Source organism: Channa argus, unplaced genomic scaffold (genome assembly GCF_033026475.1).
Source record: "Channa argus isolate prfri unplaced genomic scaffold, Channa argus male v1.0 Contig011, whole genome shotgun sequence".
In the NCBI taxonomy this organism is placed as follows: domain Eukaryota; kingdom Metazoa; phylum Chordata; class Actinopteri; order Anabantiformes; family Channidae; genus Channa; species Channa argus.
Genome location: NW_027125230.1, coordinates 44,267 through 67,701, shown reverse-complemented (window position 1 = coordinate 67,701; position 23,435 = coordinate 44,267). Strand labels below are relative to the sequence as shown.

At 41.6% G+C, this 23,435-nt stretch overlaps 24 pseudogenes; all 24 read left to right on the top strand.

Annotated features, from left to right (window-relative positions):
• Positions 1 to 618: 618 nt before the first annotated feature.
• Positions 619 to 737, top strand: LOC137112180 (5S ribosomal RNA; annotated as a pseudogene).
• Positions 738 to 1,605: 868 nt separating this feature from the next.
• On the top strand, positions 1,606 to 1,724 carry LOC137112050 (5S ribosomal RNA; annotated as a pseudogene).
• An 857-nt stretch (positions 1,725 to 2,581) lies between these two features.
• Positions 2,582 to 2,700, top strand: LOC137111926 (5S ribosomal RNA; annotated as a pseudogene).
• Positions 2,701 to 3,567: 867 nt separating this feature from the next.
• LOC137111671 (5S ribosomal RNA) lies at positions 3,568 to 3,686 on the top strand (annotated as a pseudogene).
• Positions 3,687 to 4,543: 857 nt separating this feature from the next.
• Positions 4,544 to 4,662, top strand: LOC137111914 (5S ribosomal RNA; annotated as a pseudogene).
• An 867-nt stretch (positions 4,663 to 5,529) lies between these two features.
• Positions 5,530 to 5,648, top strand: LOC137111681 (5S ribosomal RNA; annotated as a pseudogene).
• An 857-nt stretch (positions 5,649 to 6,505) lies between these two features.
• Positions 6,506 to 6,624, top strand: LOC137111459 (5S ribosomal RNA; annotated as a pseudogene).
• Positions 6,625 to 7,491: 867 nt separating this feature from the next.
• On the top strand, positions 7,492 to 7,610 carry LOC137111722 (5S ribosomal RNA; annotated as a pseudogene).
• Positions 7,611 to 8,478: 868 nt separating this feature from the next.
• LOC137111591 (5S ribosomal RNA) lies at positions 8,479 to 8,597 on the top strand (annotated as a pseudogene).
• An 868-nt stretch (positions 8,598 to 9,465) lies between these two features.
• LOC137111440 (5S ribosomal RNA) lies at positions 9,466 to 9,584 on the top strand (annotated as a pseudogene).
• An 867-nt stretch (positions 9,585 to 10,451) lies between these two features.
• LOC137111903 (5S ribosomal RNA) lies at positions 10,452 to 10,570 on the top strand (annotated as a pseudogene).
• An 867-nt stretch (positions 10,571 to 11,437) lies between these two features.
• On the top strand, positions 11,438 to 11,556 carry LOC137111669 (5S ribosomal RNA; annotated as a pseudogene).
• An 868-nt stretch (positions 11,557 to 12,424) lies between these two features.
• LOC137111717 (5S ribosomal RNA) lies at positions 12,425 to 12,543 on the top strand (annotated as a pseudogene).
• Positions 12,544 to 13,400: 857 nt separating this feature from the next.
• LOC137112168 (5S ribosomal RNA) lies at positions 13,401 to 13,519 on the top strand (annotated as a pseudogene).
• An 868-nt stretch (positions 13,520 to 14,387) lies between these two features.
• On the top strand, positions 14,388 to 14,506 carry LOC137111706 (5S ribosomal RNA; annotated as a pseudogene).
• An 857-nt stretch (positions 14,507 to 15,363) lies between these two features.
• On the top strand, positions 15,364 to 15,482 carry LOC137111695 (5S ribosomal RNA; annotated as a pseudogene).
• Positions 15,483 to 16,349: 867 nt separating this feature from the next.
• On the top strand, positions 16,350 to 16,468 carry LOC137111439 (5S ribosomal RNA; annotated as a pseudogene).
• Positions 16,469 to 17,335: 867 nt separating this feature from the next.
• Positions 17,336 to 17,454, top strand: LOC137111892 (5S ribosomal RNA; annotated as a pseudogene).
• An 867-nt stretch (positions 17,455 to 18,321) lies between these two features.
• On the top strand, positions 18,322 to 18,440 carry LOC137111668 (5S ribosomal RNA; annotated as a pseudogene).
• Positions 18,441 to 19,308: 868 nt separating this feature from the next.
• On the top strand, positions 19,309 to 19,427 carry LOC137111682 (5S ribosomal RNA; annotated as a pseudogene).
• An 867-nt stretch (positions 19,428 to 20,294) lies between these two features.
• Positions 20,295 to 20,413, top strand: LOC137111880 (5S ribosomal RNA; annotated as a pseudogene).
• An 857-nt stretch (positions 20,414 to 21,270) lies between these two features.
• On the top strand, positions 21,271 to 21,389 carry LOC137112157 (5S ribosomal RNA; annotated as a pseudogene).
• Positions 21,390 to 22,257: 868 nt separating this feature from the next.
• On the top strand, positions 22,258 to 22,376 carry LOC137111670 (5S ribosomal RNA; annotated as a pseudogene).
• An 867-nt stretch (positions 22,377 to 23,243) lies between these two features.
• LOC137111869 (5S ribosomal RNA) lies at positions 23,244 to 23,362 on the top strand (annotated as a pseudogene).
• The last annotated feature ends 73 nt before the right edge of the window (positions 23,363 to 23,435 follow it).

Genomic DNA, 23,435 nt, shown 5'->3' with positions numbered 1-23,435 from the left:
AAGCTGATTGGTCCATCCTACACTTCCTGGAGTTTTAAAAGTACGGTTCCCAACAGCTAGCGAGGCTCTTTCTGGCATCAGCACCTGTTTGCTGTTCTTGGTTTCCAAACCTTATTTAGCATTTTTGAATTGTTAGGTTTTGTGCCGTGGTTTTGTTTATAAATTGTATATTTTGTAAATAGTATTAAATCTGTAGGGGTGGACTGCCATTTTCTTTGGACTGTTTTCACATTAGGGAGTTAGGGTTAGCGACTGTCTTTTGGTTTGTTTATTTCTATCAGGCTAGCTAGCACTTTCTGTGGGAAATGGCTTATTTTGTTTATTATGTTGGCCTTGGTTCGCCCTGAGTTGTAGTGTCATGTTTTATTTGACACTTTCTTTTGTTTAAAATAAATATCATTCTGTTGGAACATCTCGATCCTGGATTTTGGTTTGGGGATCGGAGAGGGAACATGCTAATTTATCTTTGTATGTTGCACCCTGAGCCCCTAGACAGGGGCGTAACAGACCAGTACAGTTATAGTACTTTGTACTTTGCCACATTTATCTTCTTCTTAGCAAGTGTCATGCATTCTGCTTCTCCAGCGTTTTTAAGAGCTGTTGATGATGTCAAATGCAGCTTACGGCCACACCGCTCTCTAAGCGCCCGATCTCGTCCGATCTCGGCAGCCAAATAGAGTCGGGCCTGGTTAGTACTTGGTAGGAAGACCGCCTGGGAATACCAGGTGCTGTAAGCTATTTTGCTTGGGTTTACGGGCAGCACAAGCTGGTGTTACTGCCTATTTATTCATAGAAATTGTGCTATATTTTCATCAAATTTTGTTCTTTCATTGCTGTTTTGCTACTTTATTGGTTTGCCAACCATCGTGCTTTATTACTAGTAGACCATGTTACGGTCCTGGCCATATGTGTTGTTTTTATTTTCTTGTTCTTATAGGTGCCCTGCCTGATTGGCCGGATTGGGGGGCAGTACAGGAAGCTGATTGGTCCATCCTACACTTCCTGGAGTTTTAAAAGTACGGTTCCCAACAGCTAGCGAGGCTCTTTCTGGCAGCAGCACCTGTTTGCTGTTCTTGGTTTCCAAACCTTATTTAGCATTTTTGAATTGTTAGGTTTTGTGCCGTGGTTTTGTTTATAAATTGTATATTTTGTAAATAGTATTAAATCTGTAGGGGTGGACTGCCATTTTTCTTTTGATTGTTTTCTCTTGTTTTCACATTAGGGAGTTAGGGTTAGCGACTGTCTTTTGGTTTGTTTCTTTCTATGAGGCTAGCTAGCACTTTCTGTGGGAAATGGCTTATTTTGTTTATTATGTTGGCCTTGGTTCGCCCTGAGTTGTAGTGTAATGTTTTGTTAGACACTTTCTTTCGTTTAAAATAAATATCATTCTGTTGGAACATCTCAATCCTGGATTTTGGATTGGGGATCGGAGAGGGAACATGCTAATTTATCTTTGTATGTTGCACCCTGACCCCCTAGACAGGGCCGTAACAGACCAGTACAGTTATAGTACTTTGTACTTTGCCACATTTATCTTCTTCTTAGCAAGTGTCATGCATTCTGCTTCTCCAGCGTTTTTAAGAGCTGTTGATGATGTCAAATGCAGCTTACGGCCACACCGCTCTCTAAGCGCCCGATCTCGTCCGATCTCGGCAGCCAAATAGAGCCGGGCCTGGTTAGTACTTGGTAGGAAGACCGCCCGGGAATACCAGGTGCTGTAAGCTTTTTTGCTTGGGTTTACGGGCAGCACAAGCTGGTGTTACTGCCTATTTATTCATAGAAATTGTTCTATATTTTCATCAAATTTTGTTCTTTCATTGCTGTTTTGCTACTTTATTGGTTTGCCAACCATCGTGCTTCATTACTAGTAGACCATGTTACGGTCCTGGCCATATGTGTTGTTTTTATTTTCTTGTTCTTATAGGTGCCCTGCCTGATTGGCCGGATTGGGGGGCAGTACAGGAAGCTGATTGGTCCATCCTACACTTCCTGGAGTTTTAAAAGTACGGTTCCCAACAGCTAGCGAGGCTCTTTCTGGCATCAGCACCTGTTTGCTGTTCTTGGTTTCCAAACCTTATTTAGCATTTTTGAATTGTTAGGTTTTGTGCCGTGGTTTTGTTTATAAATTGTATATTTTGTAAATAGTATTAAATCTGTAGGGGTGAACTGCCATTTTCTTTGGACTGTTTTCACATTAGGGAGTTAGGGTTAGCGACTGTCTTTTGGTTTGTTTATTTCTATCAGGCTAGCTAGCACTTTCTGTGGGAAATGGCTTATTTTGTTTATTATGTTGGCCTTGGTTCGCCCTGAGTTGTAGTGTCATGTTTTATTTGACACTTTCTTTTGTTTAAAATAAATATCATTCTGTTGGAACATCTCGATCCTGGATTTTGGTTTGGGGATCGGAGAGGGAACATGCTAATTTATCTTTGTATGTTGCACCCTGACCCCCTAGACAGGGGCGTAACAGACCAGTACAGTTATAGTACTTTGTACTTTGCCACATTTATCTTCTTCTTAGCAAGTGTCATGCATTCTGCTTCTCCAGCGTTTTTAAGAGCTGTTGATGATGTCAAATGCAGCTTACGGCCACACCGCTCTCTAAGCGCCCGATCTCGTCCGATCTCGGCAGCCAAATAGAGCTGGGCCTGGTTAGTACTTGGTAGGAAGACCGCCTGGGAATACCAGGTGCTGTAAGCTTTTTTGCTTGGGTTTACGGGCAGCACAAGCTGGTGTTACTGCCTATTTATTCATAGAAATTGTTCTAGATTTTCAGCAAATTTTGTTCTTTCATTGCTGTTTTGCTACTTTATTGGTTTGTCAACCATCGTGCTTCATTACTAGTAGACCATGTTACGGTCCTGGCCATATGTGTTGTTTTTATTTTGTTGTTCTTATAGGTGCCCTGCCTGATTGGCTGGATTTGGGGGAAGTACAGGAAGCTGATTGGTCCATCCTACACTTCCTGGAGTTTTAAAAGTACGGTTCCCAACAGCTAGCGAGGCTCTTTCTGGCAGCAGCACCTGTTTGCTGTTCTTGGTTTCCAAACCTTATTTAGCATTTTTGAATTGTTAGGTTTTGTGCCGTGGTTTTGTTTATAAATTGTATATTTTGTAAATAGTATTAAATCTGTAGGGGTGGACTGCCATTTTCTTTTGATTGTTTTCTCTTGTTTTCACATTAGGGAGTTAGGGTTAGCGACTGTCTTTTGGTTTGTTTATTTCTATCAGGCTAGCTAGCACTTTCTGTGGGAAATGGCTTATTTTGTTTATTATGTTGGCCTTGGTTCGCCCTGAGTTGTAGTGTCATGTTTTGTTTGACACTTTCTTTCGTTTAAAATAAATATCATTCTGTTGGAACATCTCAATCCCTGATGTTGGTTTGAGGATCGGAGAGGGAACATGCTAATTTATCTTTGTATGTTTCACCCTGACCCCCTAGACAGGGGCGTAACAGACCAGTACAGTTATAGTACTTTGTACTTTGCCACATTTATCTTCTTCTTAGCAAGTGTCATGCATTCTGCTTCTCCAGCGTTTTTAAGAGCTGTTGATGATGTCAAATGCAGCTTACGGCCACACTGCTCTCAAAGCGCCCGATCCCGTCCGATCTCGGCAGCCAAATAAGGCCGGGCGTTGTTAGTACTTGGTAGGAAGACCGCCTGGGAATACCAGGTGCTGTAAGCTTTTTTGCTTGGGTTTACGGGCAGCACAAGCCGGTGTTACTGCCTATTTATTCATAGAAATTGTTCTATATTTTCATCAAATTTTGTTCTTTCATTGCTGTTTTGCTAATTTATTGGTTTGTCAACCATCGTGCTTCATTACTAGTAGACCATGTTACGGTCCTGGCCATATGTGTTGTTTTTATTTTCTTGTTCTTATAGGTGCCCTGCCTGATTGGCCGGATTGGGGGGAAGTACAGGAAGCTGATTGGTCCATCCTACACTTCCTGGAGTTTTAAAAGTACGGTTCCCAACAGCTAGCGAGGCTCTTTCTGGCATCAGCACCTGTTTGCTGTTCTTGGTTTCCAAACCTTATTTAGCATTTTTGAATTGTTAGGTTTTGTGCCGTGGTTTTGTTTATAAATTGTATATTTTGTAAATAGTATTAAATCTGTAGGGGTGAACTGCCATTTTCTTTGGACTGTTTTCACATTAGGGAGTTAGGGTTAGCGACTGTCTTTTGGTTTGTTTCTTTCTATCAGGCTAGCTAGCACTTTCTGTGGGAAATGGCTTATTTTGTTTATTATGTTGGCCTTGGTTCGCCCTGAGTTGTAGTGTCATGTTTTATTTGACACTTTCTTTTGTTTAAAATAAATATCATTCTGTTGGAACATCTCGATCCTGGATTTTGGTTTGGGGATCGGAGAGGGAACATGCTAATTTATCTTTGTATGTTGCACCCTGACCCCCTAGACAGGGGCGTAACAGACCAGTACAGTTATAGTACTTTGTACTTTGCCACATTTATCTTCTTCTTAGCAAGTGTCATGCATTCTGCTTCTCCAGCGTTTTTAAGAGCTGTTGATGATGTCAAATGCAGCTTACGGCCACACCGCTCTCTAAGCGCCCGATCTCGTCCGATCTCGGCAGCCAAATAGAGCTGGGCCTGGTTAGTACTTGGTAGGAAGACCGCCTGGGAATACCAGGTGCTGTAAGCTTTTTTGCTTGGGTTTACGGGCAGCACAAGCTGGTGTTACTGCCTATTTATTCATAGAAATTGTTCTAGATTTTCAGCAAATTTTGTTCTTTCATTGCTGTTTTGCTACTTTATTGGTTTGTCAACCATCGTGCTTCATTACTAGTAGACCATGTTACGGTCCTGGCCATATGTGTTGTTTTTATTTTGTTGTTCTTATAGGTGCCCTGCCTGATTGGCTGGATTTGGGGGAAGTACAGGAAGCTGATTGGTCCATCCTACACTTCCTGGAGTTTTAAAAGTACGGTTCCCAACAGCTAGCGAGGCTCTTTCTGGCAGCAGCACCTGTTTGCTGTTCTTGGTTTCCAAACCTTATTTAGCATTTTTGAATTGTTAGGTTTTGTGCCGTGGTTTTGTTTATAAATTGTATATTTTGTAAATAGTATTAAATCTGTAGGGGTGGACTGCCATTTTCTTTTGATTGTTTTCTCTTGTTTTCACATTAGGGAGTTAGGGTTAGCGACTGTCTTTTGGTTTGTTTATTTCTATCAGGCTAGCTAGCACTTTCTGTGGGAAATGGCTTAATTTGTTTATTATGTTGGCCTTGGTTCGCCCTGAGTTGTAGTGTCATGTTTTGTTTGACACTTTCTTTCGTTTAAAATAAATATCATTCTGTTGGAACATCTCGATCCTGGATTTTGGTTTGGGGATCGGAGAGGGAACATGCTAATTTATCTTTGTATGTTGCACCCTGACCCCCTAGACATGGGCGTTCCAGACCAATACAGTTCTAGTACTTTGTACTTTGCCACATTTATCTTCTTCTTAGCAAGTGTCATGCATTCGGCTTCTCCAGCGTTTTTAAGAGCTGTTGATGATGTCAAATGCAGCTTACGGCCACACTGCTCTCTAAGCGCCCGATCCCGTCCGATCTCGGCAGCCAAATAAGGCCGGGCGTTGTTAGTACTTGGTAGGAAGACCGCCTGGGAATACCAGGTGCTGTAAGCTTTTTTGCTTGGGTATACGGGCAGCACAAGCTGGTGTTACTGCCTATTTATTCATAGAAATTGTTCTATATTTTCAGCAAATTTTGTTCTTTCATTGCTGTTTTGCTACTTTATTGGTTTGCCAACCATCGTGCTTCATTACTAGTAGACCATGTTACGGTCCTGGCCATATGTGTTGTTTTTATTTTCTTGTTCTTATAGGTGCCCTGCCTGATTGGCCGGATTGGGGGGCAGTACAGGAAGCTGATTGGTCCATCCTACACTTCCTGGAGTTTTAAAAGTACGGTTCCCAACAGCTAGCGAGGCTCTTTCTGGCATCAGCACCTGTTTGCTGTTCTTGGTTTCCTAAACTTATTTAGCATTTTTGAATTGTTAGGTTTTGTGCCGTGGTTTTGTTTATAAATTGTATATTTTGTAAATAGTATTAAATCTGTAGGGGTGAACTGCCATTTTCTTTGGACTGTTTTCACATTAGGGAGTTAGGGTTAGCGACTGTCTTTTGGTTTGTTTCTTTCTATCAGGCTAGCTAGCACTTTCTGTGGGAAATGGCTTATTTTGTTTATTATGTTGGCCTTGGTTCGCCCTGAGTTGTAGTGTCATGTTTTGTTTGACACTTTCTTTCGTTTAAAATAAATATCATTCTGTTGGAACATGTCGATCCTGGATTTTGGTTTGGGGATCGGAGAGGGAACATGCAAATTTATCTTTGTATGTTTCACCCTGACCCCCTAGACAGGGGCGTAACAGACCAGTACAGTTATAGTACTTTGTACTTTGCCACATTTATCTTCTTCTTAGCAAGTGTCATGCATTCTGCTTCTCTAGCGTTTTTAAGAGCTGTTGATGATGTCAAACGCATGTTACGGCCACACCGCTCTCTAAGCGCCCGATCTCGTCCGATCTCGGCAGCCAAATAGGGCCGGGCCTGGTTAGTACTTGGTAGGAAGACCGCCTGGGAATACCAGGTGCTGTAAGCTTTTTTGCTTGGGTTTACGGGCAGCTCAAGCTGGTGTTACTGCCTATTTATTCATAGAAATTGTTCTATATTTTCATCAAATTTTGTTCTTTCATTGCTGTTTTGCTACTTTATTGGTTTGTCAACCATCGTGCGTCATTACTAGTAGACCATGTTACGGTCCTGGCCATATGTGTTGTTTTTATTTTCTTGTTCTTATAGGTGCCCTGCCTGATTGGCCGGATTTGGGGGAAGTACAGGAAGCTGATTGGTCCATCCTACACTTCCTGGAGTTTTAAAAGTACGGTTCCCAACAGCTAGCGAGGCTCTTTCTGGCAGCAGCACCTGTTTGCTGTTCTTGGTTTCCAAATCTTATTTAGCATTTTTGAATTGTTAGGTTTTGTGCCGTGGTTTTGTTTATAAATTGTATATTTTGTAAATAGTATTAAATCTGTAGGGGTGGACTGCCATTTTCTTTTGATTGTTTTCTCTTGTTTTCACATTAGGGAGTTAGGGTTAGCGACTATCTTTTGGTTTGTTTATTTCTATCAGGCTAGCTAGCACTTTCTGTGGGAAATGGCTTATTTTGTTTATTATGTTGGCCTTGGTTCGCCCTGAGTTGTAGTGTCATGTTTTGTTTGACACTTTCTTTCGTTTAAAATAAATATCATTCTGTTGGAACATCTCAATCCTGGATTTTGGTTTGAGGATCGGAGAGGGAACATGCAAATTTATCTTTGTATGTTTCACCCTGACCCCCTAGACAGGGGCGTAACAGACCAGTACAGTTATAGTACTTTGTACTTTGCCACATTTATCTTCTTCTTAGCAAGTGTCATGCATTCTGCTTCTCTAGCGTTTTTAAGAGCTGTTGATAATGTCAAATGCAGCTTACGGCCACACCGCTCTCTAAGCGCCCGATCTCGTCCGATCTCGGCAGCCAAATAGAGCCGGGCCTGGTTAGTACTTGGTAGGAAGACCGCCTGGGAATACCAGGTGCTGTAAGCTTTTTTGCTTGGGTTTACGGGCAGCTCAAGCTGGTGTTACTGCCTATTTATTCATAGAAATTGTTCTATATTTTCATCAAATTTTGTTCTTTCATTTCTGTTTTGCTACTTTATTGGTTTGTCAACCATCGTGCTTCATTACTAGTAGACCATGTTACGGTCATGGCCATATGTGTTGTTTTTATTTTCTTGTTCTTATAGGTGCCCTGCCTGATTGGCCGGATTTGGGGGAAGTACAGGAAGCTGATTGGTCCATCCTACACTTCCTGGAGTTTTAAAAGTACGGTTCCCAACAGCTAGCGAGGCTCTTTCTGGCAGCAGCACCTGTTTGCTGTTCTTAGTTTCCAAATCTTATTTAGCATTTTTGAATTGTTAGGTTTTGTGCCGTGGTTTTGTTTATAAATTGTATATTTTGTAAATAGTATTAAATCTGTAGGGGTGGACTGCCATTTTTCTTTTGATTGTTTTCTCTTGTTTTCACATTAGGGAGTTAGGGTTAGCGACTATCTTTTGGTTTGTTTATTTCTATCAGGCTAGCTAGCACTTTCTGTGGGAAATGGCTTATTTTGTTTATTATGTTGGCCTTGGTTCGCCCTGAGTTGTAGTGTCATGTTTTGTTTGACACTTTCTTTCGTTTAAAATAAATATCATTCTGTTGGAACATCTCGATTCTGGATTTTGGTTTGGGGATCGGAGAGGGAACATGCTAATTTATCTTTGTATGTTGCACCCTGACCCCCTAGACAGGGGCGTAACAGACCAGTACAGTTATAGTACTTTGTACTTTGCCACATTTATCTTCTTCTTAGCAAGTGTCATGCATTCTGCTTCTCCAGCGTTTTTAAGAGCTGTTGATGATGTCAAATGCAGCTTACGGCCACACCGCTCTCTGAGAGCCCGATCTCGTCCGATCTCAGCAGCCAAATAGGGCCGGGCCTGGTTAGTACTTGGTAGGAAGACCGCCTGGGAATACCAGGTGCTGTAAGCTTTTTTGCTTGGGTTTACGGGCAGCACAAGCTGGTGTTACTGCCTATTTATTCATAGAAATTGTTCTATATTTTCATCAAATTTTGTTCTTTCATTGCTGTTTTGCTACTTTATTGGTTTGTCAACCATCGTGCTTCATTACTAGTAGACCATGTTACGGTCCTGGCCATATGTGTTGTTTTTATTTTCTTGTTCTTATAGGTGCCCTGCCTGATTGGCCGGATTTGGGGGAAGTACAGGAAGCTGATTGGTCCATCCTACACTTCCTGGAGTTTTAAAAGTACGGTTCCCAACAGCTAGCGAGGCTCTTTCTGGCAGCAGCACCTGTTTGCTGTTTTTGGTTTCCAAACCTTATTTAGCATTTTTGAATTGTTAGGTTTTGTGCCGTGGTTTTGTTTATAAATTGTATATTTTGTAAATAGTATTAAATCTGTAGGGGTGGACTGCCATTTTTCTTTTGATTGTTTTCTCTTGTTTTCGCATTAGGGAGTTAGGGTTAGCGACTGTCTTTTGGTTTGTTTCTTTCTATCAGGCTAGCTAGCACTTTCTGTGGGAAATGGCTTATTTTGTTTATTATGTTGGCCTTGGTTCGCCCTGAGTTGTAGTGTCATGTTTTGTTTGACACTTTCTTTCGTTTAAAATAAATATCATTCTGTTGGAACATCTCAATCCTGGATTTTGGTTTGGGGATCGGAGAGGGAACATGCAAATTTATCTTTATATGTTTCACCCTGACCCCCTAGACAGGGGCGTAACAGACCAGTACAGTTATAGTACTTTGTACTTTGCCACATTTATCTTCTTCTTAGCAAGTGTCATGCATTCTGCTTCTCTAGCGTTTTTAAGAGCTGTTGATGATATCAAATGCATGTTACGGCCACACCGCTCTCTAAGCGCCCGATCTCGTCCGATCTCGGCAGTCAAATAGGGCCGGGCCTGGTTAGTACTTGGTAGGAAGACCGCCTGGGAATACCAGGTGCTGTAAGCTTTTTTGCTTGGGTTTACGGGCAGCTCAAGCTGGTGTTACTGCCTATTTATTCATAGAAATTGTTCTATATTTTCATCAAATTTTGTTCTTTCATTGCTGTTTTGCTACTTTATTGGTTTGTCAACCATCGTGCTTCATTACTAGTAGACCATGTTACGGTCCTGGCCATATGTGTTGTTTTTATTTTCTTGTTCTTATAGGTGCCCTGCCTGATTGGCCGGATTGGGGGGCAGTACAGGAAGCTGATTGGTCCATCCTACACTTCCTGGAGTTTTAAAAGTACGGTTCCCAACAGCTAGCGAGGCTCTTTCTGGCATCAGCACCTGTTTGCTGTTCTTGGTTTCCAAACCTTATTTAGCATTTTTGAATTGTTAGGTTTTGTGCCGTGGTTTTGTTTATAAATTGTATATTTTGTAAATAGTATTAAATCTGTAGGGGTGGACTGCCATTTTCTTTTGATTGTTTTCTCTTGTTTTCACATTAGGGAGTTAGGGTTAGCGACTGTCTTTTGGTTTGTTTATTTCTATCAGGCTAGCTAGCACTTTCTGTGGGAAATGGCTTATTTTGTTTATTATGTTGGCCTTGGTTCGCCCTGAGTTGTAGTGTCATGTTTTATTTGACACTTTCTTTTGTTTAAAATAAATATCATTCTGTTGGAACATCTCGATCCTGGATTTTGGTTTGGGGATCGGAGAGGGAACATGCTAATTTATCTTTGTATGTTGCACCCTGACCCCCTAGACAGGGGCGTAACAGACCAGTACAGTTATAGTACTTTGTACTTTGCCACATTTATCTTCTTCTTAGCAAGTGTCATGCATTCTGCTTCTCCAGCGTTTTTAAGAGCTGTTGATGATGTCAAATGCAGCTTACGGCCACACCGCTCTCTAAGCGCCCGATCTCGTCCGATCTCGGCAGCCAAATAGAGCTGGGCCTGGTTAGTACTTGGTAGGAAGACCGCCTGGGAATACCAGGTGCTGTAAGCTTTTTTGCTTGGGTTTACGGGCAGCACAAGCTGGTGTTACTGCCTATTTATTCATAGAAATTGTTCTATATTTTCATCAAATTTTGTTCTTTCATTGCTGTTTTGCTACTTTATTGGTTTGCCAACCATCGTGCTTCATTACTAGTAGACCATGTTACGGTCCTGGCCATATGTGTTGTTTTTATTTTGTTGTTCTTATAGGTGCCCTGCCTGATTGGCTGGATTTGGGGGAAGTACAGGAAGCTGATTGGTCCATCCTACACTTCCTGGAGTTTTAAAAGTACGGTTCCCAACAGCTAGCGAGGCTCTTTCTGGCAGCAGCACCTGTTTGCTGTTCTTGGTTTCCAAACCTTATTTAGCATTTTTGAATTGTTAGGTTTTGTGCCGTGGTTTTGTTTATAAATTGTATATTTTGTAAATAGTATTAAATCTGTAGGGGTGGACTGCCATTTTCTTTTGATTGTTTTCTCTTGTTTTCACATTAGGGAGTTAGGGTTAGCGACTGTCTTTTGGTTTGTTTATTTCTATCAGGCTAGCTAGCACTTTCTGTGGGAAATGGCTTATTTTGTTTATTATGTTGGCCTTGGTTCGCCCTGAGTTGTAGTGTCATGTTTTGTTTGACACTTTCTTTCGTTTAAAATAAATATCATTCTGTTGGAACATCTCGATCCTGGATTTTGGTTTGGGGATCGGAGAGGGAACATGCTAATTTATCTTTGTATGTTGCACCCTGACCCCCTAGACAGGGGCGTAACAGACCAGTACAGTTATAGTACTTTGTACTTTGCCACATTTATCTTCTTCTTAGCAAGTGTCATGCATTCTGCTTCTCCAGCGTTTTTAAGAGCTGTTGATGATGTCAAATGCAGCTTACGGCCACACTGCTCTCAAAGCGCCCGATCCCGTCCGATCTCGGCAGCCAAATAAGGCCGGGCGTTGTTAGTACTTGGTAGGAAGACCGCCTGGGAATACCAGGTGCTGTAAGCTTTTTTGCTTGGGTTTACGGGCAGCACAAGCCGGTGTTACTGCCTATTTATTCATAGAAATTGTTCTATATTTTCATCAAATTTTGTTCTTTCATTGCTGTTTTGCTAATTTATTGGTTTGTCAACCATCGTGCTTCATTACTAGTAGACCATGTTACGGTCCTGGCCATATGTGTTGTTTTTATTTTCTTGTTCTTATAGGTGCCCTGCCTGATTGGCCGGATTGGGGGGAAGTACAGGAAGCTGATTGGTCCATCCTACACTTCCTGGAGTTTTAAAAGTACGGTTCCCAACAGCTAGCGAGGCTCTTTCTGGCAGCAGCACCTGTTTGCTGTTCTTGGTTTCCAAACCTTATTTAGCATTTTTGAATTGTTAGGTTTTGTGCCGTGGTTTTGTTTATAAATTGTATATTTTGTAAATAGTATTAAATCTGTAGGGGTGGACTGCCATTTTTCTTTTGATTGTTTTCTCTTGTTTTCACATTAGGGAGTTAGGGTTAGCGACTGTCTTTTGGTTTGTTTCTTTTTATGAGGCTAGCTAGCACTTTCTGTGGGAAATGGCTTATTTTGTTTATTATGTTGGCCTTGGTTCGCCCTGAGTTGTAGTGTCATGTTTTGTTAGACACTTTCTTTCGTTTAAAATAAATATCATTCTGTTGGAACATCTCAATCCTGGATTTTGGTTTGGGGATCGGAGAGGGAACATGCAAATTTATCTTTGTATGTTTCACCCTGACCCCCTAGACAGGGGCGTAACAGACCAGTACAGTTATAGTACTTTGTACTTTGCCACATTTATCTTCTTCTTAGCAAGTGTCATGCATTCTGCTTCTCCAGCGTTTTTAAGAGCTGTTGATGATGTCAAATGCAGCTTACGGCCACACCGCTCTCTAAGCGCCCGATCTCGTCCGATCTCGGCAGCCAAATAGAGCCGGGCCTGGTTAGTACTTGGTAGGAAGACCGCCTGGGAATACCAGGTGCTGTAAGCTTTTTTGCTTGGGTTTACGGGCAGCACAAGCTGGTGTTACTGCCTATTTATTCATAGAAATTGTTCTATATTTTCATCAAATTTTGTTCTTTCATTGCTGTTTTGCTACTTTATTGGTTTGCCAACCATCGTGCTTCATTACTAGTAGACCATGTTACGGTCCTGGCCATATGTGTTGTTTTTATTTTCTTGTTCTTATAGGTGCCCTGCCTGATTGGCCGGATTGGGGGGCAGTACAGGAAGCTGATTGGTCCATCCTACACTTCCTGGAGTTTTAAAAGTACGGTTCCCAACAGCTAGCGAGGCTCTTTCTGGCATCAGCACCTGTTTGCTGTTCTTGGTTTCCAAACCTTATTTAGCATTTTTGAACTGTTAGGTTTTGTGCCGTGGTTTTGTTTATAAATTGTATATTTTGTAAATAGTATTAAATCTGTAGGGGTGGACTGCCATTTTCTTTGGACTGTTTTCACATTAGGGAGTTAGGGTTAGCGACTGTCTTTTGGTTTGTTTATTTCTATCAGGCTAGCTAGCACTTTCTGTGGGAAATGGCTTATTTTGTTTATTATGTTGGCCTTGGTTCGCCCTGAGTTGTAGTGTCATGTTTTATTTGACACTTTCTTTTGTTTAAAATAAATATCATTCTGTTGGAACATCTCGATCCTGGATTTTGGTTTGGGGATCGGAGAGGGAACATGCTAATTTATCTTTGTATGTTGCACCCTGAGCCCCTAGACAGGGGCGTAACAGACCAGTACAGTTATAGTACTTTGTACTTTGCCACATTTATCTTCTTCTTAGCAAGTGTCATGCATTCTGCTTCTCCAGCGTTTTTAAGAGCTGTTGATGATGTCAAATGCAGCTTACGGCCACACCGCTCTCTAAGCGCCCGATCTCGTCCGATCTCGGCAGCCAAATAGAGTCGGGCCTGGTTAGTACTTGGTAGGAAGACCGCCTGGGAATACCAGGTGCTGTAAGCTATTTTGCTTGGGTTTACGGGCAGCACAAGCTGGTGTTACTGCCTATTTATTCATAGAAATTGTTCTATATTTTCATCAAATTTTGTTCTTTCATTGCTGTTTTGCTACTTTATTGGTTTGCCAACCATCGTGCTTTATTACTAGTAGACCATGTTACGGTCCTGGCCATATGTGTTGTTTTTATTTTCTTGTTCTTATAGGTGCCCTGCCTGATTGGCCGGATTGGGGGGCAGTACAGGAAGCTGATTGGTCCATCCTACACTTCCTGGAGTTTTAAAAGTATGGTTCCCAACAGCTAGCGAGGCTCTTTCTGGCATCAGCACCTGTTTGCTGTTCTTGGTTTCCAAACCTTATTTAGCATTTTTGAATTGTTAGGTTTTGTGCCGTGGTTTTGTTTATAAATTGTATATTTTGTAAATAGTATTAAATCTGTAGGGGTGGACTGCCATTTTTCTTTTGATTGTTTTCTCTTGTTTTCACATTAGGGAGTTAGGGTTAGCGACTGTCTTTTGGTTTGTTTCTTTCTATGAGGCTAGCTAGCACTTTCTGTGGGAAATGGCTTATTTTGTTTATTATGTTGGCCTTGGTTCGCCCTGAGTTGTAGTGTCATGTTTTGTTAGACACTTTCTTTCGTTTAAAATAAATATCATTCTGTTGGAACATCTCAATCCTGGATTTTGGTTTGGGGATCGGAGAGGGAACATGCTAATTTATCTTTGTATGTTGCACCCTGACCCCCTAGACAGGGCCGTAACAGACCAGTACAGTTATAGTACTTTGTACTTTGCCACATTTATCTTCTTCTTAGCAAGTGTCATGCATTCTGCTTCTCCAGCGTTTTTAAGAGCTGTTGATGATGTCAAATGCAGCTTACGGCCACACCGCTCTCTAAGCGCCCGATCTCGTCCGATCTCGGCAGCCAAATAGAGCCGGGCCTGGTTAGTACTTGGTAGGAAGACCGCCTGGGAATACCAGGTGCTGTAAGCTTTTTTGCTTGGGTTTACGGGCAGCACAAGCTGGTGTTACTGCCTATTTATTCATAGAAATTGTTCTATATTTTCATCAAATTTTGTTCTTTCATTGCTGTTTTGCTACTTTATTGGTTTGCCAACCATCGTGCTTCATTACTAGTAGACCATGTTACGGTCCTGGCCATATGTGTTGTTTTTATTTTCTTGTTCTTATAGGTGCCCTGCCTGATTGGCCGGATTGGGGGGCAGTACAGGAAGCTGATTGGTCCATCCTACACTTCCTGGAGTTTTAAAAGTACGGTTCCCAACAGCTAGCGAGGCTCTTTCTGGCATCAGCACCTGTTTGCTGTTCTTGGTTTCCAAACCTTATTTAGCATTTTTGAATTGTTAGGTTTTGTGCCGTGGTTTTGTTTATAAATTGTATATTTTGTAAATAGTATTAAATCTGTAGGGGTGAACTGCCATTTTCTTTGGACTGTTTTCACATTAGGGAGTTAGGGTTAGCGACTATCTTTTGGTTTGTTTATTTCTATCAGGCTAGCTAGCACTTTCTGTGGGAAATGGCTTATTTTGTTTATTATGTTGGCCTTGGTTCGCCCTGAGTTGTAGTGTCATGTTTTGTTTGACACTTTCTTTCGTTTAAAATAAATATCATTCTGTTGGAACATCTCAATCCTGGATTTTGGTTTGAGGATCGGAGAGGGAACATGCAAATTTATCTTTGTATGTTTCACCCTGACCCCCTAGACAGGGGCGTAACAGACCAGTACAGTTATAGTACTTTGTACTTTGCCACATTTATCTTCTTCTTAGCAAGTGTCATGCATTCTGCTTCTCTAGCGTTTTTAAGAGCTGTTGATAATGTCAAATGCAGCTTACGGCCACACCGCTCTCTAAGCGCCCGATCTCGTCCGATCTCGGCAGCCAAATAGAGCCGGGCCTGGTTAGTACTTGGTAGGAAGACCGCCTGGGAATACCAGGTGCTGTAAGCTTTTTTGCTTGGGTTTACGGGCAGCTCAAGCTGGTGTTACTGCCTATTTATTCATAGAAATTGTTCTATATTTTCATCAAATTTTGTTCTTTCATTGCTGTTTTGCTACTTTATTGGTTTGTCAACCATCGTGCTTCATTACTAGTAGACCATGTTACGGTCATGGCCATATGTGTTGTTTTTATTTTCTTGTTCTTATAGGTGCCCTGCCTGATTGGCCGGATTTGGGGGAAGTACAGGAAGCTGATTGGTCCATCCTACACTTCCTGGAGTTTTAAAAGTACGGTTCCCAACAGCTAGCGAGGCTCTTTCTGGCAGCAGCACCTGTTTGCTGTTCTTAGTTTCCAAATCTTATTTAGCATTTTTGAATTGTTAGGTTTTGTGCCGTGGTTTTGTTTATAAATTGTATATTTTGTAAATAGTATTAAATCTGTAGGGGTGGACTGCCATTTTTCTTTTGATTGTTTTCTCTTGTTTTCACATTAGGGAGTTAGGGTTAGCGACTATTTTTGGTTTGTTTATTTCTATCAGGCTAGCTAGCACTTTCTGTGGGAAATGGCTTATTTTGTTTATTATGTTGGCCTTGGTTCGCCCTGAGTTGTAGTGTCATGTTTTGTTTGACACTTTCTTTCGTTTAAAATAAATATCATTCTGTTGGAACATCTCGATTCTGGATTTTGGTTTGGGGATCGGAGAGGGAACATGCTAATTTATCTTTGTATGTTGCACCCTGACCCCCTAGACAGGGGCGTAACAGACCAGTACAGTTATAGTACTTTGTACTTTGCCACATTTATCTTCTTCTTAGCAAGTGTCATGCATTCTGCTTCTCTAGCGTTTTTAAGAGCTGTTGATGATATCAAATGCATGTTACGGCCACACCGCTCTCTAAGCGCCCGATCTCGTCCGATCTCGGCAGTCAAATAGGGCCGGGCCTGGTTAGTACTTGGTAGGAAGACCGCCTGGGAATACCAGGTGCTGTAAGCTTTTTTGCTTGGGTTTACGGGCAGCTCAAGCTGGTGTTACTGCCTATTTATTCATAGAAATTGTTCTATATTTTCATCAAATTTTGTTCTTTCATTGCTGTTTTGCTACTTTATTGGTTTGTCAACCATCGTGCTTCATTACTAGTAGACCATGTTACGGTCCTGGCCATATGTGTTGTTTTTATTTTCTTGTTCTTATAGGTGCCCTGCCTGATTGGCCGGATTGGGGGGCAGTACAGGAAGCTGATTGGTCCATCCTACACTTCCTGGAGTTTTAAAAGTACGGTTCCCAACAGCTAGCGAGGCTCTTTCTGGCATCAGCACCTGTTTGCTGTTCTTGGTTTCCAAACCTTATTTAGCATTTTTGAATTGTTAGGTTTTGTGCCGTGGTTTTGTTTATAAATTGTATATTTTGTAAATAGTATTAAATCTGTAGGGGTGGACTGCCATTTTCTTTTGATTGTTTTCTCTTGTTTTCACATTAGGGAGTTAGGGTTAGCGACTGTCTTTTGGTTTGTTTATTTCTATCAGGCTAGCTAGCACTTTCTGTGGGAAATGGCTTATTTTGTTTATTATGTTGGCCTTGGTTCGCCCTGAGTTGTAGTGTCATGTTTTATTTGACACTTTCTTTTGTTTAAAATAAATATCATTCTGTTGGAACATCTCGATCCTGGATTTTGGTTTGGGGATCGGAGAGGGAACATGCTAATTTATCTTTGTATGTTGCACCCTGACCCCCTAGACAGGGGCGTAACAGACCAGTACAGTTATAGTACTTTGTACTTTGCCACATTTATCTTCTTCTTAGCAAGTGTCATGCATTCTGCTTCTCCAGCGTTTTTAAGAGCTGTTGATGATGTCAAATACAGCTTACGGCCACACCGCTCTCTAAGCGCCCGATCTCGTCCGATCTCGGCAGCCAAATAGAGCTGGGCCTGGTTAGTACTTGGTAGGAAGACCGCCTGGGAATACCAGGTGCTGTAAGCTTTTTTGCTTGGGTTTACGGGCAGCACAAGCTGGTGTTACTGCCTATTTATTCATAGAAATTGTTCTATATTTTCATCAAATTTTGTTCTTTCATTGCTGTTTTGCTACTTTATTGGTTTGCCAACCATCGTGCTTCATTACTAGTAGACCATGTTACGGTCCTGGCCATATGTGTTGTTTTTATTTTGTTGTTCTTATAGGTGCCCTGCCTGATTGGCTGGATTTGGGGGAAGTACAGGAAGCTGATTGGTCCATCCTACACTTCCTGGAGTTTTAAAAGTACGGTTCCCAACAGCTAGCGAGGCTCTTTCTGGCAGCAGCACCTGTTTGCTGTTCTTGGTTTCCAAACCTTATTTAGCATTTTTGAATTGTTAGGTTTTGTGCCGTGGTTTTGTTTATAAATTGTATATTTTGTAAATAGTATTAAATCTGTAGGGGTGGACTGCCATTTTCTTTTGATTGTTTTCTCTTGTTTTCACATTAGGGAGTTAGGGTTAGCGACTGTCTTTTGGTTTGTTTATTTCTATCAGGCTAGCTAGCACTTTCTGTGGGAAATGGCTTATTTTGTTTATTATGTTGGCCTTGGTTCGCCCTGAGTTGTAGTGTCATGTTTTGTTTGACACTTTCTTTCGTTTAAAATAAATATCATTCTGTTGGAACATCTCGATCCTGGATTTTGGTTTGGGGATCGGAGAGGGAACATGCTAATTTATCTTTGTATGTTGCACCCTGACCCCCTAGACAGGGGCGTAACAGACCAGTACAGTTATAGTACTTTGTACTTTGCCACATTTATCTTCTTCTTAGCAAGTGTCATGCATTCTGCTTCTCCAGCGTTTTTAAGAGCTGTTGATGATGTCAAATGCAGCTTACGGCCACACTGCTCTCAAAGCGCCCGATCCCGTCCGATCTCGGCAGCCAAATAAGGCCGGGCGTTGTTAGTACTTGGTAGGAAGACCGCCTGGGAATACCAGGTGCTGTAAGCTTTTTTGCTTGGGTTTACGGGCAGCACAAGCCGGTGTTACTGCCTATTTATTCATAGAAATTGTTCTATATTTTCATCAAATTTTGTTCTTTCATTGCTGTTTTGCTAATTTATTGGTTTGTCAACCATCGTGCTTCATTACTAGTAGACCATGTTACGGTCCTGGCCATATGTGTTGTTTTTATTTTCTTGTTCTTATAGGTGCCCTGCCTGATTGGCCGGATTGGGGGGAAGTACAGGAAGCTGATTGGTCCATCCTACACTTCCTGGAGTTTTAAAAGTACGGTTCCCAACAGCTAGCGAGGCTCTTTCTGGCAGCAGCACCTGTTTGCTGTTCTTGGTTTCCAAACCTTATTTAGCATTTTTGAATTGTTAGGTTTTGTGCCGTGGTTTTGTTTATAAATTGTATATTTTGTAAATAGTATTAAATCTGTAGGGGTGGACTGCCATTTTTCTTTTGATTGTTTTCTCTTGTTTTCACATTAGGGAGTTAGGGTTAGCGACTGTCTTTTGGTTTGTTTCTTTCTATGAGGCTAGCTAGCACTTTCTGTGGGAAATGGCTTATTTTGTTTATTATGTTGGCCTTGGTTCGCCCTGAGTTGTAGTGTCATGTTTTGTTAGACACTTTCTTTCGTTTAAAATAAATATCATTCTGTTGGAACATCTCAATCCTGGATTTTGGTTTGGGGATCGGAGAGGGAACATGCAAATTTATCTTTGTATGTTTCACCCTGACCCCCTAGACAGGGGCGTAACAGACCAGTACAGTTATAGTACTTTGTACTTTGCCACATTTATCTTCTTCTTAGCAAGTGTCATGCATTCTGCTTCTCCAGCGTTTTTAAGAGCTGTTGATGATGTCAAATGCAGCTTACGGCCACACCGCTCTCTAAGCGCCCGATCTCGTCCGATCTCGGCAGCCAAATAGAGCCGGGCCTGGTTAGTACTTGGTAGGAAGACCGCCTGGGAATACCAGGTGCTGTAAGCTTTTTTGCTTGGGTTTACGGGCAGCACAAGCTGGTGTTACTGCCTATTTATTCATAGAAATTGTTCTATATTTTCATCAAATTTTGTTCTTTCATTGCTGTTTTGCTACTTTATTGGTTTGCCAACCATCGTGCTTCATTACTAGTAGACCATGTTACGGTCCTGGCCATATGTGTTGTTTTTATTTTCTTGTTCTTATAGGTGCCCTGCCTGATTGGCCGGATTGGGGGGCAGTACAGGAAGCTGATTGGTCCATCCTACACTTCCTGGAGTTTTAAAAGTACGGTTCCCAACAGCTAGCGAGGCTCTTTCTGGCATCAGCACCTGTTTGCTGTTCTTGGTTTCCAAACCTTATTTAGCATTTTTGAATTGTTAGGTTTTGTGCCGTGGTTTTGTTTATAAATTGTATATTTTGTAAATAGTATTAAATCTGTAGGGGTGGACTGCCATTTTCTTTTGATTGATTTCTCTTGTTTTCACATTAGGGAGTTAGGGTTAGCGACTGTCTTTTGGTTTGTTTATTTCTATCAGGCTAGCTAGCACTTTCTGTGGGAAATGGCTTATTTTGTTTATTATGTTGGCCTTGGTTCGCCCTGAGTTGTAGTGTCATGTTTTATTTGACACTTTCTTTTGTTTAAAATAAATATCATTCTGTTGGAACATCTCGATCCTGGATTTTGGTTTGGGGATCGGAGAGGGAACATGCTAATTTATCTTTGTATGTTGCACCCTGACCCCCTAGACAGGGGCGTAACAGACCAGTACAGTTATAGTACTTTGTACTTTGCCACATTTATCTTCTTCTTAGCAAGTGTCATGCATTCTGCTTCTCCAGCGTTTTTAAGAGCTGTTGATGATGTCAAATGCAGCTTACGGCCACACCGCTCTCTAAGCGCCCGATCTCGTCCGATCTCGGCAGCCAAATAGAGCTGGGCCTGGTTAGTACTTGGTAGGAAGACCGCCTGGGAATACCAGGTGCTGTAAGCTTTTTTGCTTGGGTTTACGGGCAGCACAAGCTGGTGTTACTGCCTATTTATTCATAGAAATTGTTCTATATTTTCACCAAATTTTGTTCTTTCATTGCTGTTTTGCTACTTTATTGGTTTGCCAACCATCGTGCTTCATTACTAGTAGACCATGTTACGGTCCTGGCCATATGTGTTGTTTTTATTTTGTTGTTCTTATAGGTGCCCTGCCTGATTGGCTGGATTTGGGGGAAGTACAGGAAGCTGATTGGTCCATCCTACACTTCCTGGAGTTTTAAAAGTACGGTTCCCAACAGCTAGCGAGGCTCTTTCTGGCAGCAGCACCCGTTTGCTGTTCTTGGTTTCCAAACCTTATTTAGCATTTTTGAATTGTTAGGTTTTGTGCCGTGGTTTTGTTTATAAATTGTATATTTTGTAAATAGTATTAAATCTGTAGGGGTGGACTGCCATTTTCTTTGGACTGTTTTCACATTAGGGAGTTAGGGTTAGCGACTGTCTTTTGGTTTGTTTATTTCTATCAGGCTAGCTAGCACTTTCTGTGGGAAATGGCTTATTTTGTTTATTATGTTGGCCTTGGTTCGCCCTGAGTTGTAGTGTCATGTTTTATTTGACACTTTCTTTTGTTTAAAATAAATATCATTCTGTTGGAACATCTCGATCCTGGATTTTGGTTTGGGGATCGGAGAGGGAACATGCTAATTTATCTTTGTATGTTGCACCCTGAGCCCCTAGACAGGGGCGTAACAGACCAGTACAGTTATAGTACTTTGTACTTTGCCACATTTATCTTCTTCTTAGCAAGTGTCATGCATTCTGCTTCTCCAGCGTTTTTAAGAGCTGTTGATGATGTCAAATGCAGCTTACGGCCACACCGCTCTCTAAGCGCCCGATCTCGTCCGATCTCGGCAGCCAAATAGAGTCGGGCCTGGTTAGTACTTGGTAGGAAGACCGCCTGGGAATACCAGGTGCTGTAAGCTATTTTGCTTGGGTTTACGGGCAGCACAAGCTGGTGTTACTGCCTATTTATTCATAGAAATTGTTCTATATTTTCATCAAATTTTGTTCTTTCATTGCTGTTTTGCTACTTTATTGGTTTGCCAACCATCGTGCTTTATTACTAGTAGACCATGTTACGGTCCTGGCCATATGTGTTGTTTTTATTTTCTTGTTCTTATAGGTGCCCTGCCTGATTGGCCGGATTGGGGGGCAGTACAGGAAGCTGATTGGTCCATCCTACACTTCCTGGAGTTTTAAAAGTACGGTTCCCAACAGCTAGCGAGGCTCTTTCTGGCATCAGCACCTGTTTGCTGTTCTTGGTTTCCAAACCTTATTTAGCATTTTTGAATTGTTAGGTTTTGTGCCGTGGTTTTGTTTATAAATTGTATATTTTGTAAATAGTATTAAATCTGTAGGGGTGGACTGCCATTTTTCTTTTGATTGTTTTCTCTTGTTTTCACATTAGGGAGTTAGGGTTAGCGACTGTCTTTTGGTTTGTTTCTTTCTATGAGGCTAGCTAGCACTTTCTGTGGGAAATGGCTTATTTTGTTTATTATGTTGGCCTTGGTTCGCCCTGAGTTGTAGTGTCATGTTTTGTTAGACACTTTCTTTCGTTTAAAATAAATATCATTCTGTTGGAACATCTCAATCCTGGATTTTGGATTGGGGATCGGAGAGGGAACATGCTAATTTATCTTTGTATGTTGCACCCTGACCCCCTAGACAGGGCCGTAACAGACCAGTACAGTTATAGTACTTTGTACTTTGCCACATTTATCTTCTTCTTAGCAAGTGTCATGCATTCTGCTTCTCCAGCGTTTTTAAGAGCTGTTGATGATGTCAAATGCAGCTTACGGCCACACCGCTCTCTAAGCGCCCGATCTCGTCCGATCTCGGCAGCCAAATAGAGCCGGGCCTGGTTAGTACTTGGTAGGAAGACCGCCTGGGAATACCAGGTGCTGTAAGCTTTTTTGCTTGGGTTTACGGGCAGCACAAGCTGGTGTTACTGCCTATTTATTCATAGAAATTGTTCTATATTTTCATCAAATTTTGTTCTTTCATTGCTGTTTTGCTACTTTATTGGTTTGCCAACCATCGTGCTTCATTACTAGTAGACCATGTTACGGTCCTGGCCATATGTGTTGTTTTTATTTTCTTGTTCTTATAGGTGCCCTGCCTGATTGGCCGGATTGGGGGGCAGTACAGGAAGCTGATTGGTCCATCCTACACTTCCTGGAGTTTTAAAAGTACGGTTCCCAACAGCTAGCGAGGCTCTTTCTGGCATCAGCACCTGTTTGCTGTTCTTGGTTTCCAAACCTTATTTAGCATTTTTGAATTGTTAGGTTTTGTGCCGTGGTTTTGTTTATAAATTGTATATTTTGTAAATAGTATTAAATCTGTAGGGGTGGACTGCCATTTTCTTTTGATTGTTTTCTCTTGTTTTCACATTAGGGAGTTAGGGTTAGCGACTGTCTTTTGGTTTGTTTATTTCTATCAGGCTAGCTAGCACTTTCTGTGGGAAATGGCTTATTTTGTTTATTATGTTGGCCTTGGTTCGCCCTGAGTTGTAGTGTCATGTTTTATTTGACACTTTCTTTTGTTTAAAATAAATATCATTCTGTTGGAACATCTCGATCCTGGATTTTGGTTTGGGGATCGGAGAGGGAACATGCTAATTTATCTTTGTATGTTGCACCCTGACCCCCTAGACAGGGGCGTAACAGACCAGTACAGTTATAGTACTTTGTACTTTGCCACATTTATCTTCTTCTTAGCAAGTGTCATGCATCCTGCTTCTCCAGCGTTTTTAAGAGCTGTTGATGATGTCAAATGCAGCTTACGGCCACACCGCTCTCTAAGCGCCCGATCTCGTCCGATCTCGGCAGCCAAATAGAGCTGGGCCTGGTTAGTACTTGGTAGGAAGACCGCCTGGGAATACCAGGTGCTGTAAGCTTTTTTGCTTGGGTTTACGGGCAGCACAAGCTGGTGTTACTGCCTATTTATTCATAGAAATTGTTCTAGATTTT